General features: G+C 44.1%; 1 long non-coding RNA gene across 1 annotated transcript; it reads right to left on the bottom strand.

Moving 5' to 3' along the window:
- Window positions 1-1,701: 1,701 nt before the first annotated feature.
- Window positions 1,702-18,070, bottom strand: LOC104872614. The gene is made up of 4 exons (XR_783229.1): window positions 17,910-18,070; window positions 16,518-16,727; window positions 4,056-4,128; window positions 1,702-2,176 (listed from the first exon to the last, which is right to left on the bottom strand). It is a non-coding gene; the product is annotated as an uncharacterized LOC104872614 (long non-coding RNA).
- Between the last annotated feature and the right edge of the window lie 80 nt (window positions 18,071-18,150).

Genomic DNA, 18,150 nt, shown 5'->3' with positions numbered 1-18,150 from the left:
CAGAATGAATTTGTCACAGAGCAGCCTTAGAGAAGGTCCAACACTTTTTGGACATTGAAGTAACCTGGCACTTAGAATTTAGAGAGAATGTCAAACAAGAAGCACCTTGCCACAGGTCCAAAGAAAGGAAAATGCTCCCACTGTGAAAGAAAATAAGTGCAGTTGGTGATTCTGCAATTAAATACAGGGTTGTGATTGGTCTCCTACTGGCCAAGGGGTCACAACCAGCTCTTCGTCAGAATCACTGTGAGGATTTTACAAGAATCTATTCCTGACCCTGACCCTGGAAATTCAAGGGTAAATAAAGAGGCTCAGGATCTTGTTCTTTTTTTTCTCTGTTTTTATTTTTTATTAGTACATGCTTGCAGTACATAATGATCACATTTCCTTGTGGGGTGTGGGTTCACGTACACAACACATCTTCACTCCTTTTTATTAATCCCCTTCCATTCCCTTCCCCCTCACTCCCCCCATCTTTTGGTCCCCTTACCATGTAAAAAATAATCTCCCTATGTCCTGTGTTTTATTTTGCTCTTTATTTATATTCTGGGTTTCTCGTGTAAGAGCAACCACACAGTATTTAAGATGTCTGATTTATTTCATTTAACATTACGGTCTCGAGGTGCATCCATTGTCCTACAAATAACTCAGGTTTATCCTTCTTTATGGCAGAGTAGTGCTCCACTGTTTATAAACATCACACTTTATTTATCCATTCATCTGTTGATGGAGATATAGACTTCTTGCAAGATTTAGCTATTATGAATTGTGCTGCTATAAACATGGGTATGCATGTGTTATGGCTTGTATCTAGCTGTTCCTCCAAAGTCTCATATGCTCATAAGTGGGACTTTTGGAGCTGGCTAGATCTAGGGCAGATAATACTGGAATTAAGGGTATATGGTACTAAAAGAGTCCACTGATCAGAATTAGCATGCATAGTTCTGGGTGTGGATAATGGAAGCCCCACCCTGGATGTGAGTAGCACCAGCCAATGGGGTTATAGGCTGGAAGGAATATAAAGGGAGAGAAGGCAGGCTTGCTGCTTGCTGCCTTCCACCTGCCACACCATGAACTGTTTTTCCTCTGGGATCCCCCTGTGCCATGTCACCCTGCCTTGGAGTCAGCTGACTATGGACTGAAACCTCTACAAACTGTGAGCTGAAATGAATTTTTCCTCTTTAATTTGTGGGTGCTGGGTATTCTGTCTCAGCAATGAGATAAGTAACTAAGGCACCATGTACCACTGCGATATGTCTTTAATTCTTTTGGGAAGATACATCGAAGGAGAACAAAAAATAGCTGGGTCAAATGAAACTTGTAGTTTTAGTTTTTTGAGGAATTTGCATACTGATTTCTACATTTGAGCTTAGCCAAAAGGCTGAGAAGTGATCCATGCTGATTTCTATAGTGGCTGTACCAGATAACATTCCCACCAACAATGCAGAATGGTTCCTTTTCCCCCCAAAGCCTTGACAGCATTTGTTATCACTAGATTTCTTCATGATAGCCATTCTTTCTGGAGTAAAATGGAATCTCCATGTTGTTTTAATTTGCAGTTCTCTAATGGCCAGAGATGTTGAACTTTTTTTCCTGTATTCATTGACTGTATTTCTTCTTCTGAGAAGTGTCTGTTCACTTCAGTTGTCCATTTTTTGTTTGAGTCTTTTATTCCGAGAGGTCTAATTTTTTTTGAGTTCTTTATATATTTTAGATGTGAGTCCTCTGTCTTTGGAACAGCTGGATTTTTTTTTTTTATGATTCTGAAGGTAATCTCTTCCCTCAGTTGAGAGTACGTACCTGAGAGATGATGCTATCTGACAATGGGGGTCACGGTTATCATCAGGTGTATTTTTGGCTCTCACGAATTGCACAGTGAGACTCAGCCTTCCTCTTCTCAGCTCTCACCGCTACCCACCAGGCATGTGAATGTCTCCCAATACACTTTGAGCTTCTCTTTTCTAATTTTCTTCACACCTTCTTCCCCAAACTGCAATGAGCTTGGCTTCGCTAACAGAGCAGCATGACTTGCTGGTTATCTCCGGAATGAAGGTATGCTGGAATTCTGGTGTGGCTGTAAGCCAACCTGCACGATGCCCATCAACACCCTAAAGATGGCACAGCAACAAAGTAGAAGGGGCCTGGGTCATTGCCCAGTGGCAGGCTCATGTGACACCTACAGGGAAAATATAAACTTCTATTTCATTCTAGCCACTATTGTTTTTTGGTCTCTATTCAGAAATACAAAACCACATCCTATCAACTAGTGAGCCAACTGTCATAATACAAGTGATAAAGAGTCACAAAAGGGGTACCACTTGGCACAGGGAGAGTGTCCCTGAGGAGGGGGCATTTCAGCAAAGCATGTGAGAAGAGTGGCACTTAGCCAGGTGAGGAAATGAGGAAAGGATACACAGATAAAGGGAAAAGTGTGGGCACGAGTGCAGAGGCAGGAAATATGAAGCGCTTGGGAAATAGAATGTGGATCAAAAGGTAAAGTAATGAGGTTGTGCTTGAAAGTGAGGCTTGTTTGGGAAATGAAGAAATAATGAATGCTCCTCAGAGAACCCTTCCCCATAGAACCCCTTACCGTGGACACCTATCATGGACTCTCCCACCATGGAACATCCTACCAAGACCCCTCCACAATGAAACCCCCCATCATGGGACCACCCCCTCCACGTGACTTCCCACCGTGGAGCCCTCCCATCACAGAACCTGCCCACCACTGGCCCACCCACCATGGAACCCCCCACCATGAAACCACATACCGCAGAATCTCACCGCAGACCCCTTATCGTGGAACACCTTCTCATTGAACCTCTCACCACAGAACTCTCACCTCGAAACTTTCGATGTCTTTAGCAGCTCTACAGAAGGAGGCTGAAAGCCGAACCTAAGTGCCCTATTGTTTCTCCTTGACTATTAGCTTCCTAATGGAGATTGCAGAATCATAGAGGGCTTCAGTCCAACGTCCCTACCAGAAGTATTTCTTCTGAGGGACGCAGGCACCCCCAGTGGCTCCTATAAACCAACCACTGGTGGCCGATTGATAGATCTGTCAGTACCAACTCAAAGCAGTATCGACTGAGTAAATGTAACATAAACCTTATAAGGTGACAGGCAGAAGAGTTTTATTTTGTTCAAATAAACTCTGGAGGGGAAGGGAAACTAGGGGAAAAAGGAGAACCAGAATCACCCTGTCAGGTTGTTTTTGTTTGTTTGTTTGTTTTGTTTTTAAACATAGAAACAATGTCAACCATACCAGATAGACTTCCCCAAGCTAAAACTCTATCTAGGCCTCCATTTTCCACACTCATTTCAATCCCTCTGGGTTAAGAGGATCCTCTTTCCTTTTGTTTCTTTCCAGGCCTGTGGCCACCCACTGAATGTGGACCATCTGGTTTTGCACTGAGTTGCCGCTGTTGCCTGAGATTTTGTGGTGAGCCAGGCACTGCTAGGCCTGCCCGTGTCAGCTCCACTCATCCTGGTGTCCTTCTCCTAAGCACCATCCCCACTGATGGACAAAGGCACAGGACAGCAAGTGTCTTGCCCACTACTAGAAGCTATTTATTTACTTGCTTACTTTTGCAGTTCAGTGCATCATCACAAAGTGATGGATTATAATTTACATCTAAAATATCCCCCAAGTCTCCTGGTCAGAGGGGGGCTTTTGGAAGGTGATTGAATCGCACTGACTGTGCTGTTAGGAATTGGGGTCTGATCTGAAGAGGTGGGTCACCTGGGGTGTGACCCAGAAGGGCGTATTCTTGTCCCTGTTCCTCTCTCCGTGCTTCCTGGCTGGTGCGGTTGAGCAGCTTCCCTTCACCCTGTCTTTCCACCATGTTCTCTCTGCCTTGGAGCCAACCAACCATGCAATAATCCTCTGAATATCATGAGGGGAAAGAAACCTCTCTTTTATATTGTGGGTGTTGGGCATTTTGCCCCAGCTACAGGAAAGTTAGCTAAATACATCATGGAATTATGATTTCCTCACGGAAACAGAAGTCTATAACCAGTCTCCTCCCCTGGATCACTAACTCTTTCCTCTTTACCTCTCTGAAGCCAGGTCGTCCGATTTCAAATTTCTGCTTCTCCTCTGCTCCATGTCACTTGCCCAAACTCTCTCTTTATAGAACCGGAAAAGGAATGATAAAGAGATCGAGTGACTCTTCTACAATTACATGGATAATGTCAGAGCCGGAATCGAACTCATGTATCCAAAGCCCTCTATACCCCAGTTGACTTCCTTCTCTCAGGTCACCTAAGTCCTAGCCATCTTCCAAGGCTAACCAATACTGTTTCTCCATGTAGTCTTGCTTTCTACCCCTGCCTTGCTGATCTCTTCCTCTGCTTAGAAATTTCTTACCATCTGTTCCTTTGATAGGACACTTAGCAGTAACTTCTGGTTTTGTCACTTCACACTCTTGATTCAGCTCCCCTCTGGTTTTGTAAGCTTTTATTGGAGCTCAGGGACCTGTTTATCTTCCTGCAACTTTGAAAGTGATCTGTACATAAAAGGAGACAGAGCAGTGTGCTCCCGGGCTCTGGAATCAGACTCTCTGGATTGAATTCTGGCCCTGCTAATTGCTTGCTGTGTGACATGGAACTAAATAATCTCTGTCCAAGTACTTCCTGAAGGGTTGTTGAGAAAATTAAAGTCTATAATAACTTTCAAGTGGAGAGCATGGTACCTGGTACATATTAGTCATGCCACAGAGGTCAGTTATTTTAGGAGCTCAAGTAGTTGTCTTTCATGGTGATTGAGTAAGTTCATTCTCCAAGATTAAAAAATTTGTTTTGAAGGATGAAGTCAGATAGAAAATTTCCTTCCCATGGGAAATAAGTCTAGAAAAAGTAACATACAAGTTGGAAGGAGGCCAAATAGTGGGTACGAGTCGACTCACTTCCCCCTCATCACATCCACCTTGCAACAGATTGCAGTAACGACTCCCTGGTGTGCAGAGCGCAGAAATGACTAACAGCTGAGCAGGCAACGGGCATCCAGGGCCCAGGCTGTTGGCACCGTTGCTATTGTTAAGTCAGGCAGAAGAGGCTAGTTGTACTGGGGCCTTCGCAGCAGTGAACTCTGTTAGGATGAAAGATGGGTCCATTTGGGCCCCAACCCCTAGTGTTCAGGCAACGCTCTTAAAGGTCAATGATTGGAAAAAAGCGTGAGGACTGAAGCAGAATTTTCTAGGGGGCAGCTGAGCAGGTCGTTTTTGTCAGGAGTCGGGAAATGTGTTGCTCTGGATGCATGTGCATAAATTTTTTGCAAAACAGCCCATTTCTTGCAAAGATTTTAAGTGCAAAAGCTTGCCTTCTCTTCAATTTTATTTCCATTCATAACCATGGAGCAGACTTTTCTTTTTCTTTTTTTTTTTTCAGCTTTAATTGAGACTTTTCTAAAGCACAAAATGCTTATTGCTTTCTCTATGTGCATCAGCTTGCAAAGGGATTCTTCTCTAAGTACTTTCAGGGGGTTTTAGGGAGAGTTTTGGGATGGGATTTACATATAGATCATCTCTGTTGTAGTCCTGTTGATATCGGACCTCCAAATGATACAAGGGAAATAATATGACTCCCAACCTGCTAGATGTCCAGTATGTCGAGTTCTTGTTCCCAAAATCGAAGAATGAATTCTGAGGAACAACGGAGGTTAAGAGTAGGAAAATCTTATTGAGAGAGACAGCTCCTGAGAGAGACAGGTGGGGACCTGGAAAATGGGTTGCCATGGTCCCCGCTTTACAGAGGAAGCTTTATAAAGCAAAAATCACAAGGTGGATTCAATATTGGACAAAACTATGGTCAATAAAAAAAAATAAAATTGCAAGTATAGACACTTAGCAAGGGCACGTGGATGGCATCATTAACCTTGGTTTTGACTATAGTCTTAGTCTTGTCTTTAGTCTTGGTGGTCTCTGCCTCAGTAGTCTTAATCTTAGTATTAGTCTTAGTATTTGTTAGCCTTAGTCTTGGGGGGGATGGCCCACCCTTAATGAATAATGGTTTATACAGGAAATCTCAAAAGGGTGGCACCAGTAATTTTAAGCCTCCATTTATCCCTTAGAGAAGTACATAAATTTGGCCGTGTGACCTTAGTCTTCTTTAGATGCGCCTCCACCAAAGCTCTGATGTATTCTCATCTTCTGCATTGGCTCCTTTGAGGGTCTAGTCCCATCTGACTGCCTACATTTCTACCTAACTTAGCTATCTATAATATGGTGGGCTTTGTCTGATCATCTCTCCTACAATCCACAGGAAGGACTTTTCCGAGCACAGGAGCCAAGCACAATAGAACTGGGATGTGAGCTAAGCAAATCACAACCTGAGCCCTGGGAAGTTAAAAGGAGTTAAGGAGCCACGAAAGAGGGCAGCAATTGATAAATGGTGCTGGGGAAACTGGCGCTCCACATGCCAGAGATTGAAAGTAGACCCATATCTTTCACCATGCACTAACCTAAAATAGAAATAGATCAAAGATCTAACTATTAAAACAGAAACACTAAATCTGCTGAAAGAGACAATAGGTAGAATGCTTGAGGACACAGCAGTAGGCAAAGACCTCATTAACCAAACCGAGACTGCACGGGAAATATTACAAAGAATCAACAACTGGGACCTCATCTTATTAAAAAGCTTTTACACAGTAAGAGAAGTCACACAGTGAAGAGACAACCCACAGCATGGCAAAAAATTTCTTACCCACTATTTATCAGACAAAGGTCTACTAATCTACAATATGTAAATAACTTTAAAAAAACCCAGACCCACCTAAATTTAAAGACCCAGTCCAAAAAATGGGCAACTGAAATGAAAAGACACTTCTTAAGATGATGAAGTAAAAATAGCAAATAAATAAATGAAAAAATGTTCAACATCACTGGTCACTGGAGAAATGCAAATTAAAATAACACTGAGATTCCATCTCACTCCAGAAAGAATGGCTGTCAAGAAATCAACCAACCACAAGTGCTGGAGGGGCTGTGGGGAAAAGGGAACCCTTCTCTACTGTTGGTGGGAGTGCAGACTGCTGCAACCACTGCGGAAATCAGTGTGGAGAGTCCTCAAAAAACTAAAACCTAGAGGTTCCATTTGAACCAGCTATTCCACTTCTTGGTATCATCCTGAAAGAATTAAAAGCATCCTACCACAGGGATATATGCATGCCCATGTTTATAGTGCCACAATTTGCAATAGCTAAATCCTGGAAACAAATTGCCCGTCAACTGACACATGATTAAGAAAGATGTGTTTTTGGTTTTGCTTTTACATACAACGGAGTATTACTCTGCCCTAAAGAAGGATGAGCTTCAGACATTTATAGCTAAATGGATGGACCTTGAGACCACACTCTTGAGTGAAATAAATTGGATGCACATGGTTAAATACTGCAGTGTTTCACTGGTGTGAGAAACTGAAAGTGGAAATAAGGACTAAAATGTAAAATAATTATTGGGAAATGGGAAGAAAATGTTCAACTGAGGAGGAGAATAAGGGAGGCGGGAGGGAGAAAGGAAGGAGGGGGCAAGAAAAACAGGAGAAAATAGATGGAAAAATGGAAACAAATCTTCTGTACATAGGGAGGGGGGAATGGGATGAAGTAAAAAATTTTAAAAAGAGGACAGCAAGAAAGCTATGGGCAGGATTAGTGGGAATAAATAGACCCTGCTGGGATCTTCTGGAGCACACAACCTCTGTAGTTTGGGTGGGGACACAAAAAGACAAAGCTCCAACTAACAGCAATTGTGGCCAGCAAGCCTAAAGCATGTTGGGTTAGGTGGGGCCATGAGGCAGTAGCTTCTGGACAAATACAGAGGATGACTCTCACTCTAAAGAACTGCCCTAGGAGCTGGGAGCTGCAGCACCGCCCAGGAACTGTAGAGCCTCCTCAGCTCTCCCCACCCACCTCCCTCAGGTCTCGGTGTTGGAACTATCTGTATCTCCAACTGGACTTTGAATCCCTAAGGGCACGATGAGGTTTCCTTCACCTCCACCCTCAAAGCCTACCTCAAAGCCTGGTCTAGAGCGGGTGTCTGGTCAACCCCGGCTGACTGAATGTCCTGGTCTCTACAGTCTCGGAGAACAGAACCATAGAATGAGTGGATCTATGCCTCAGAGAGTTGGCATGAAGAGTGGGCCGAGTCACTGTCGCAGTGAGCAACTGCAGGCAGCACAGAGGAAGAAAAAGATGACTCAGAGGCGAGCCTTAGTTCGGTCCCTGAGAGGCCCAGAGGGGGCTATTTATTCTAAACTGAGAGCACCCAGCCTTGAAAGACTCTGGAGAAGAAAGAGCCACCAAGCCAAGAACTCTCTGACTTTTATTTAGAATCTCGGTGTGAGAGAGAAACGCAGGAGAAAAGCAGTTTGGGCCAAGAGGCATCTCAAGGCCGGGCAGTTTTTCTTGGAGAAAAGGCAGAGGGCAATGGCCTACGCACAACATGTTCACTAATCTAGCCTTTTTGTTGTTTAGCTGTTGGATTCTTACACAGCCCATGGGCTTTTTTTTTTTTGTACTAGGGATCAAACTCAGATTCTTGCTCTTGTGAGGCAGGCGACAGAACCACTGAGCTACATCCCTGGCCCATAGTGTGTGGGCTTTTGCCCCAGTTTATCCATTCACTCCTCACAGAGCCTGAGTTTTTTGCCCCACAATTTAATTATTTGTATGTGTGTGTTTGCCTTACGTTTCACCCATTCATTACTCATACAGCCTATGTGCTTTTTGTCCTGCAGTTTAACCTGGCCAAGTCCCCTACAAATACCTCCCCAGACACGGTCCTGACAGGCTGCTTTGGCCAAAGCCCTGTGGCCCCTTGACGCGACTAGACTGCTCCATGCAAGTAGATGAACTCCCTCCTGAGGCCAGAGATAGCACTGAGGTGTTCGGAATCAGTGTGCATGGCCATAGGGGTCTCTGAGGGGATCCGGAGAGCAGCACCAGTAACTCTTGTGAGTACTGTGCACTCGTTATCACCCCAGGGAGGAGGACACTGTGCCCCTTAGCAATCCCAGGCTCACTGTGGCACTTAGCAAGGATCCGTAAGTCAGGCAGGAGATTCTGCACAAACCCAGCTGCCATACTTCTGCGAGGGCATCTCCTTACTCTGGCAGGGGCTCGAAGCAGGCCCAGCTGCTGCATTCATACCCCTACCACTTGCATTCTGAGGACTAGTCCAGCGAGACAGAGCACTTGCATGGTAAATCCAGCAAAGTGACTTCATTACCCATAGATAGGCAGTGGATATCAGTAGAAGCGTACGATCTGTGGTGAGCTGGTACCCCAAGGTCCAGGAAGGATGCCCAGGGCAGACAAAGTCTTATTTGTGGGTGCCAGAAGCTGAGGGACCCGGAAAGCACTCCACTCTGGGTTTTTTATATTCTGGATATGTCTTCAACACTGAGCTCAAGTACCACAGGACATCCTACTGCTGGGGGTTCAAAAACAGAGCCCAGGTCTCTGGACGGTCCTTTACTCTCAGGGTGATGCATTTGTGGTTCGCCATCTCTGAGAATTCCAAGTCTGAGGGGAAGAGTTGGGTCAGTTAAAGCCACTTGGGTATCTATTCTGCACCTTATTCTACCTATTCTTTACCCGATGTCCCAAAGGCTTCCATTCTCTCCTCCTAGTTTGCCCCACTTGGACTGAAATGTAGTTCTTCATTTGGAAGGGACTTGGGGAATCATCCAGGTAAATCAAATCTCCCCTCGGCTTTCTTTTGTATCATCCTGGCAAAGGAAGAGTCAGCTTCTGCTTGAATACTGCTACTGTCCAGGAACTCACTGCTCTGCAAGGCAGCGCACTTGGTTGCTGGAATAATTGAAATGCCAACACTTTTTCCAGGTTCCAAACTTGTCACCTTGTAATTTCTAACTTGGTTCCACTCCCCACCCCGCTTTCTGGAACCCCACTATTGCAGTACAAAGGGTGCAAAGTGTGGAGGGTTACTCGGAATCAATGTCCAATTTAAACTCCAAGAGGCCCCAGAGGGGCTGCCCTTAGCCAAGACCCTTCAGTATGAGAAAGTCTCATCAAAGCCCCACACTGAAGCCTCTGGGGCCTTTTATTAATGGAATGAGGAAGCGAGGATAAAAGAAAAAACAAAGGCATCTGGGCAGGAACTCGTGTAGGGAACAGGGAAAGATCGGGAATGGTCAGGATGGTCTGTTACATGACTGACTTTGGGACTAACTTAAATGATAGAGGAGTACGGGGAGGAAAAAGGCCAGAGCATTCACTTCTCAGGCAATGCATTTTGATTCTACTGGGACTTGCGGCCCTGTAGGCTCTCTTTTAATCTCCAAGAGTGCATTTGGGATGTTTTGGGCACATGGCTCCAAGAGTCCCCTACCTCTGCATGTCCATCTCATATATACCTCTGGCCAACACCCACTTACACCCCACAAAACCAATTCACCTACTCCATTCACAAGAGAAATATTGTACTGATTGCTTGTGGTGTTGGGACTGCACTTAGCAACACTCCAAGCCCTTTCTTTCTTTTCTTTCTTTCTTTCTCTTTCCTTCTTTCTTTATTATTTTTTGAGACACGGTCTCATTAAATCATTGTTGCCCGGGCTGGTAGCAAACTGCGATCCTCCTGCCTCAGTGTCCAAAGTGCTGGGATTACAGGCATAAGCAGCACTTTATTATTAATAGACTTTCTAAAATTAGCTGGTATGTCTTCGCTATGGATTTTTCTTGTCTGGCTCACATCCTCTGCTGCCTTTATCATTCTTACTATGATGTGTGGTCTTTAGACCAGTGCTTCTCGACTCAGGGCAAATGTGCTTCCTAGGAGCATCCGGCACTATCCAGAGACATTTTCAGTTAGTATAACCAGGGTGCTACTGGCAGCTCCTGGGTCACGGTCAGGAATGCTGCTGAGAATCCTACAAGAAACAGGGTGGCCCCACGATAAAGTAGTCTTTGGCCTGAAATGTCCCAAGTGCCGAGGCTCAGAACCTTGATCTAGACACATCATTATCTAGGCCCCTCCCTTCTAGAATTCTATGGCTTGTCATAGAAAGCGCAGTGCTCAGAATTTGCTATGTGGCACCTGCGAAGACAGGACCAAAAGGAGCATGAGAGCACAGGGTACGGATGTCCTCTCACTTTGACATGGGATCCACCATCACTCTGAAACATCCACCACATACCCCTCCCTCCTACCCAGGCTGTGATCAGGGAAAAGCTCCAAGACCTACAGAAGCAAACTGCTCTCAAGCTAATGATTAAGAAACAAAAAACAGGGGCTGGGGATTTAACTCAGTAGTTTCGCTGCCTGCCTTGTAAGCACAAGGTCCAGAGTTTGATACCCAGTACCAAAAAAACAAAAAAAGCCAAAAACACATTAATGCGTATCTAGAAGACAGATTTCCCTTTGAGCAACTCTACAATGTTTTAATCATAATACTGTAAATTGAATCAAATTCATTTTGATTTTTTTCTATCCTAAAGACATAATCATAGATCTTCTCAACCAAATTTGTCACATGAAGATATGATAAATTGGCTTTTTTATTTTTACTCAAGACACCCTAAATGTATCAGGCAGGATAGATTAATGATCTATTTCTTAACCCTTTTTCTGTGAGGTTGAATTAACCATCTATGAATTGACTATATTGTACTTTGCATTCATTTATCTGATCCAAGAAAACATTCCAGTCCACATGGTTTTACTTCTAAGTCCTACCAAAGAAGCAGTTAATTCTTATTTTATCCAAACATTCTAGAAAACTAGAAAGGTGTAGAAATGGAGGCAGAGTTCAGCTTATTTTATCAGATAGTACAACCCTAAAACTCAAAACTTTCAATGGTAGTACATAAAAATTGTAGGACATTAATAAGCATAGATACAAAATTCCTAAAACTTATCACACTGAAGTGCTCTCTGAATTTTTATAGAGCAACCGTGCTTGCTTGTTGCAGGAATGGAGGATGGGTTTACAACAGAAAATCTACCAATGTACCCATCAGTTTATCAGAACGAAGAAGTGAGAGGAAGCCAGCACAGGGACACAGGGGACTGACTTCAAGGAAATATTTTTTGTGAGGTGTTTTTTTCATGTATTGGTTGCTTTTACTGCGCAACAACCACACAATTTTGGTGATAGGCCTGGGGATTTAGCTCAGTGGCGCTGCACCTGCCTCACAAGCACAAGGTCTTGAGTTCAATCCCTGTTAAAATTATACATATATTTTTTAATATATATTTTTATATAAATATATATATATTTTGTGTGTGTGTGTGATGTGAAAGAAACATCTACTTTTCACACATCTTCAGGTGAGCTGGGCGTCTGCTATTTTAGGCTGGGCTCCACTGGGGAGCTCAGCTTTAAACGCCTGTGAACTGCAGGTGTGTGTGTCAGCAGCCTGACTGCCGTCAGCTGGGCCTCACTGTTCCTGAACCAGTTGGTAGACATTGCACGCTCGTGTCATGGCAGTTTGGAGTATTAGAGGGTGCACTTGCATACAGAGTAAACCACTTCAGCCACTGTTTGCATAACTCCCGCTATCATTCTGTTTGTCCATAGCCCTGTGCACAGCTCAGTTTAAAGCCAAAGAAAGAGGATGATACGGATAGAGGGGGATAAAGGTTAGGGTCAAATAATGTACTATATAACCCAGGGCCACAGGCCAAGTGGGCATTTATCTGTGATTTATAAATATATTAATACAATATATAATCTTGTATATCCAAGTATTTCATAATAAAAAAAAAACATCAGATTCACCGTCCTCAGCCCACCTCAAAGTATATGCTTTTGAAGTAGGTAACAGAGATTTATAAATTCTTTTTAATTCCTCCTAGGAAAAAGAATCATCTATTTCTCAACTCCTGGAACCCGGCCTAGCTTGTTATATTTGGATAGGTAGAATGACGTGAACATGGAGCCGTGTGAATTTTAAAGCCAGGCGTGCCTGTCATCCCAGGCTGTCGTGCGTTTGAGCCCAGCCTGCACAATTCACCAGCTTAGCAAGATCAGACCTTGTCTCCAAATCAAAAGTAAAATAGGGCTGGGGATGTAGCTCAGTGCAAAGGGCACTGGTTCCGTCTACAGTGCTGAAACAAAAAAAAGTTTTAAGCCTAAGCCTCAAGAGGCCTGAAGCTGACATTCATTCTCCTGATGGGCCGCTCAGCCCCGGCACTCTTGACGTTGTGGCCCAGATGATTTCGCTGTGGGGCCTGTCCCGTACCCTGCAGGATGTTTATCAGTGTCCTGGCTTCTACGCCTAGATGCCCCATCCAAGCTCACCCACCCCATTCCCCCAAAGGAAAAAATTCACTAAATTCACACGTGAAGTACACTTTGGGAACCCTTAATGGCAGCAATTGGTTCGTCACGATCATGTTTCATCTCTCTTCCCATCTTTCAGCCTCTTCCGAGAAAGGATTTAAAGAGGTTTACAAGGTACAAGACAAATAATTTCATATTAAATAAGAAAAGAAAGCAGGGAAACAAGGCTACCAAAGCAAGATAGAGCAGGTATGGGGTTCGTGTTCGCCTGCACATTTCCTGTTCACTTCTGCTGATTCTCCTTCTACCCTTCTCTACCTGCTCTGCACTCCCTCGAGGGTGCCTTTACCCCTGGCTTCGCTGCAGCTGCAGACCCCACTGGGTTCTAATAACCACCCTGTTACATTGCTGCTTCCACCCAGGAGGCCACGCCTTGCTGGCTGCTTTCCTCTTGCTGCACCTTCAAAACTAATTTCTTCATCACACCTTCCTCACTTAACCCTTCCGAAGGTGCCACACGAGCCAGCGACCCTGATTCCAACAGCCCGCAAATCACACACCTTAATCCTACAGCCTGCTAGATAAATACAGCTCTAAGGTCTGAGTGTCCTTAGAAAGTGGGACACACAATGAATTAAGAGGGTCTCCAGTCTCTTTAGAAAAAGCAGACCTACTCATATCGCACCAAGATGGCCAAGGCATTTCCTGTGCTTTCTCCGTAAGAGAACCGGGAGGCACCAAATCCCATTCTTCTTTGTTTTACAAACCATCTCCAATCCACTCATGGCTCGGGGCTCAAGTATGCTCTTGCTCACACTTACTCTGCACGCTCAGTCTCAGAGCTTACACACCACACATTTGCCAGTCTCTCAGTATGCACCACCAGCCTTGACTTTGTCCTGAATTCCGGATTTTACTATCCAACCTGATATTCAACAGGCTCCTCAGACTCCTGGAATGTCCCAAACGAGACCTTCACTGTTTATTCTGTACCCCTCTCCTCCTACCCTGCCTCCTTTCCAGTAGCAGACGCCAGCACGATTCACTTGGTCACCCGGGATATTACTGTACAGAGGGGTGTTAAGCACAGTCTGTGAGAGGCCATGGGTTTGGACAATAGACCAAACCAAAAAGGAGCCGCTCATGCTGAAGTTCCACACTGCTTCAAATCTGAAGCCAAAATGCAATTGTTTAGCTGACCTTCCAAGAATCAGGAGGGGAAAAAGGAGCTAAATTCCCAAACAGGCATATTTTAGTTGGTATAATAAAGTTCCCCCTGCTTTCATCTTCACAAGGAAAGTAATTCGGAGACAAACCAGCTCACTTTTTGTTCGGTTTCTGCTTCCCCAGTCTTCTTCTGTCTACAAAGTCAGCCTCCTCTCCTCAGATCATGGGAACACTCGTTCTATTTTTAAAAAATTGCTTCAGTGTTTTATTTTTTTATAGCAAAACATTTATTGGTACATTTTAGGCATACATAATGATAACACTTATAATAGGGAAGTGGCACCTGTACATGGCACATCCCACCTTTTCCCCCATTGCCCCTTCCCCTCAACCCCTTCCCTACGTGCAAAAGCGTTGTTTCCATTTTTTCATTGTATTTTCTCCTTTTTTTTTCTTGTCCCCTTCTTCCTTTTTCCCTTCCTCCTCCCTTGCTCCTCTTTGCTTTCGAACATTTTTCTTCCCATTGTCCAATATCTATTATACATTTTGATCTTTATTTCTTTCTCACATCAGAGAAACAATGCAGTAAACATGTGTCCTATTTATTTCACTTGAGTATGGTCTCAAGGTCCATCCATTTAGCTGCAAATGTCTCAAGCTCATCCTTCTTTATGGCACAGTAGTACTCCATTCTATAAAAAACCCACATCTTCTTTATCCCATTTGTTGGTTGATGGGTATTTGGGCTGCTTCCAGGATTTAGCTATTATAAACTGTGCCGCTAAACATGGGTGTGCATATATTTCTGTGGTGTGATACTTTTCTTTCAGGAAGATACCACGAAGGGGAATAGCTCATTAAAATGGAACCTCTAGTTTGTTTTTCGAGAAATCTCCACACTGATTTCCACAGTGGTTGCACCAGTCTGCACTCCCACCAACAGTGGAAAAGGGTTATTTTCCCCCACAGATCCTCCAGCATTTATTGATTTCTTGAAAGCAGCCATTCTTTCTAGAGTGAGATGGAATCTTAACATTGTTTTAATTTGCATTTCACAAATGACCAGTGATGTTGAACATTTTTTCATTTATTTATTTGCTGTTTCTACTTCTTTATCTAAGAAGTTTCTATTCATTTCAGATGTCCATATTTGGATTGGGATTAAATTTGGGGGGGGTCCTGATTATTTTGAGTTATTTATATATTCTAGATAGTAGTCCTTTGATGAACAGTGGGTAAAAAATTTTTCCTATGCTGTGGGTTGTTTCTTTACTTTGTTTGTGGTTTTTCTTGCTGGCAAAAGCTTTTTAAATAAGATCAATTCCCAGTTGTTGATTCTTTGTAGTATTTCCCATGTGGTCTGGGTTTTGCTCATGAAGTTCTTGCCTACATCAGTGCCTTCAAGAGTTGTACCTATTCTACCAGCAGATTTAGTGTTTCCTGTTTTAATATTTAGATCTTTGATCCATTCTGATTTTAGTTTAGTACATGGTGAAAGCTATGGGTCCAGTTTTAATCTTCAGGAAGTGGAAAACCAGTTTTCCCAATGCCGTTCATTAAAGAGGCTGTCTTTCCTCCAGTGCAGGTATTTGGCTTCTGAGTGTGTCTGGAGTTGTTTCTGCACATTCTAACTGGAACACCCACTCTTACTGGGATGTCACTAAAAATACACATATCTTAAGTGATCTGTTACTTAATTCTAGACTTGCAAATAGAAGTTAAGATCTTACAACTAAATTTCTTGTAAATTTATCTTTTGATTGCGGGATGGGGACAGAAATCTACCCTCCTGATCACTCTTTTTCTCACACTCTACCTCCAAGCAATCCACCCACACTAGCAAAATCTTCAAGACTTCAGAATATGACCAACTCTTACTATTTTGATCACTGCCACACTAGCCCAAGTTACTATAGCTCCCTTATTTTACCATACTTGCTTGTACCTGGCTTCCCTTCTGTCCTGCACTTTACCAGGGCACCACCTCCAGCAGCCACTGTAACCCATCAATCACATCATCTCTGTTCACAAACCTCCCATTACTTCCGAGCACACTTAGCATACAATATAGTCTTCTCCGTGGCATACAATGCTTTACACACCTGTCTCGTGGCCACCTGTCCTTTATTTTCTACCGTTCTCTCCCTCGCCACCTCTCTGTTCTAGTCTCCCTCTGCCCCCATCGGTGATCGAACTCAGGACCTTTTGCTTGAGATGTAGGTGTGGTGCCACTGAGCTACATCCCGGGTCCTCCCTGATGTTCTGCGAGCAGGTCAAGCACACCAGGACTTGGAACTTGCTGTTTCCTCCGACTGAAAAAAAAATTTTTTTGGACGATGTAGTCTAGGCTGGCCTTCAACTCACAGCAATCCTCCTGCTTCAGCCTCCCAAATCCTGGGATTACAGGTGTGCACCACCTCTTGTGCCCTGAAATACTTTTGTCCTGGTAGCTACATACCTCATTTAAATTAGGTCTCTGCTCAGATAGCAAACCCTCAGAAAGGTATCTCCTGGTTCTACCACTCCTGTTCCTTACTTTCCTTTCCCTTTTTTCATAGCACTAATCAGTGCCTGACCTACATTAAGTATGTAGTTGTGTGCTTGTTTCTCTGTCTTATCACTTATAATGCAAGCGCTCAAAGATGGAGGTTTTGGTTTCATTCACCCCAGAACCTCTTTGGCCCTGGAATACTCAACACATAACCCTAAACATTTGCTAAATGGAAGACAGTTTGTCTAGCTCACTGACTCAAAGTATGCAAGATCGAACACATATCTGGGGGTCAGTTATGCACAAGGTACTTTGCCAGATGCTTAGAGCTTTAAAAATCTATAAAAGTCTGACCTGAATTGTATGTTTTTGCGTGGGTACCAATTGTGAGAGGACACAAAGAGCTCCCAGGACCCTGGCAATGTTTGTTTGATGGGTGATAGTTATATACAAGAACAGTCACTGAGGCTCTACTTAAGCTTGCTGTACTTTAAGTGGAATCTTTTTTTCTTTATTCTCCCACAGCACTAGGATTGAATCCAGGGCCTTCACACACTGACTTACATTCCCAGACCTTTTTATCTTGACAGGGTCTCGCTAAATTCCTCAATTTCTCGAGTTGGAACTGAATTTGTAATCCCACGGACCCGGCCTACTAGAGTGCTGGGATTACAGGTACAGGCCGCCACCGCCATTATCTGGCTGAGATTTTTACTTTCCTTCTCCACGCCCTGCAATGCTGGGGGCTGGAACTCCTGGCCTCATGCATGCTAGGCAAGCATTCTACCCTTGAGCTACATTCGTAGTCCTAAAGATTTTGTTTTTGTTTGTTTTCGTTTCTGACCTAAAAGTCACATCAACAACTTTCAGTGTGGCAGAGGTCTGCACAGCCTGCTCTGTGAGCACTGAGCAGTCTCTAAGTAGCGAGACCCACACAACCTGACAAAAGGAAAAGGGCCGGAAGCGTCCTGCCACCAGAAAGCTCAGTGATCATGGCCTTCACCTTCTCAGGGTGCCGCTCACGGATGTGGACAGTACAGTAGAAAGCTGGGTGAGTTGGGACCAGAATCCCCTCGAGGAGCCGGAGGCAAGAGCGAGCAATGGGCACAGCCCCAATTTTGCCTCTTCTCACTTTTTCCACGGCGCCCGAGTGCATTTGCAGGGTTGCTGGTACTGACCGCCCGGGAGGCCACCGTCCCGCGAAGCGGCCGCTGTCCCGCCAGCGCGCACGCGCAATACAGCGG

This window comes from Fukomys damarensis, unplaced genomic scaffold (assembly GCF_012274545.1).
Source record: "Fukomys damarensis isolate Sample0158 unplaced genomic scaffold, DMR_v1.0_HiC HiC_scaffold_20, whole genome shotgun sequence".
Classification (NCBI taxonomy): domain Eukaryota; kingdom Metazoa; phylum Chordata; class Mammalia; order Rodentia; family Bathyergidae; genus Fukomys; species Fukomys damarensis.
The sequence above is the reverse complement of the archived record's forward strand: the minus strand, read 5'-3'. Positions and strand labels throughout refer to the sequence as shown.